Raw genomic sequence first — 982 nt, 5'->3', positions numbered from 1 at the left:
CTCAGGTCCTTACTAAAATAAGCTTGCTGATCTCTGTTCAGTCCCTAAGGCCCGCCTGTCTGCATCTCAAAACTGCTTAGTAAACATGATTTAAAAAAAAAGAAAAGTCACCAACTGAAAGCTGCGCAGTAAATACAGTTTAGCTATAGTATTATAAAAAAAGCTTCAAGTTTAATTTTCATAAACAGAGCAGATTGGGTTCCTCTCATCCACAAAGACTATATTATGGTATATGTCTGTTAATGAGCCAACAAAACGTTATGCTCTGTGGGAATAGGTGGCAAAGAGCATTTTTAAAGTTTAGAAATAAAGGCTTGAATTCTAACAGAAACCCAACTGAAAATATATATGACTGATCTTAATTTCTAGCCCTGTGCACATCTTAAAAACATCAGGTTTTTTTACTTTTCATCATGCTTGACAGTGTCTTCTCAAGAGCAGTTCACTACTACTGTATAGAAATGCTGTACATCCCAAGTCAGATGTCGGTGGAAGGTTGTGCAGTAACTACATTTGCTGTGTTGGGTTCAGTCCGCTGTAGAGAATCTCTTGCTTTCACTTGCATAGCCTGCTTTTTCCAAAGCCCGCTGAAGTTGGTGAGAGGATTTTCACTGTCTTCACTGGCCTTTGCATCAGGTACTGTAATTCGCTGTTTTAAAACCTTAAGAATCACTGCAGCTCAATACAGCTTTTCCAGAACAAAACCAGCTCAGGTTCAGCTATATGTGTCAGTCAGTTAAAACTTACATTGCAGGTATTTCCTTTATATTATAATTTAAAAATTCTGTTCATTAACTGTCTTGTAATTTTGGGAAAAAACAATCAGAAAAATACAAAAGAAATCAACACTACTAGTAGTTAAGCAGTGCAAGTTTGGTAGCGGACGAACTGAGAGAGAGCACAGTCTGAAAATTTTGACAATAGCAGTGAAACCCTGCGGTTGAGAGTCCTATTGTAAATCATAATCCCATAAAATATCTGC

Source organism: Struthio camelus, chromosome 2, assembly GCF_040807025.1.
Source record: "Struthio camelus isolate bStrCam1 chromosome 2, bStrCam1.hap1, whole genome shotgun sequence".
Lineage (NCBI taxonomy): Eukaryota > Metazoa > Chordata > Aves > Struthioniformes > Struthionidae > Struthio > Struthio camelus.
The sequence above is the reverse complement of the archived record's forward strand: the minus strand, read 5'-3'. Positions refer to the sequence as shown.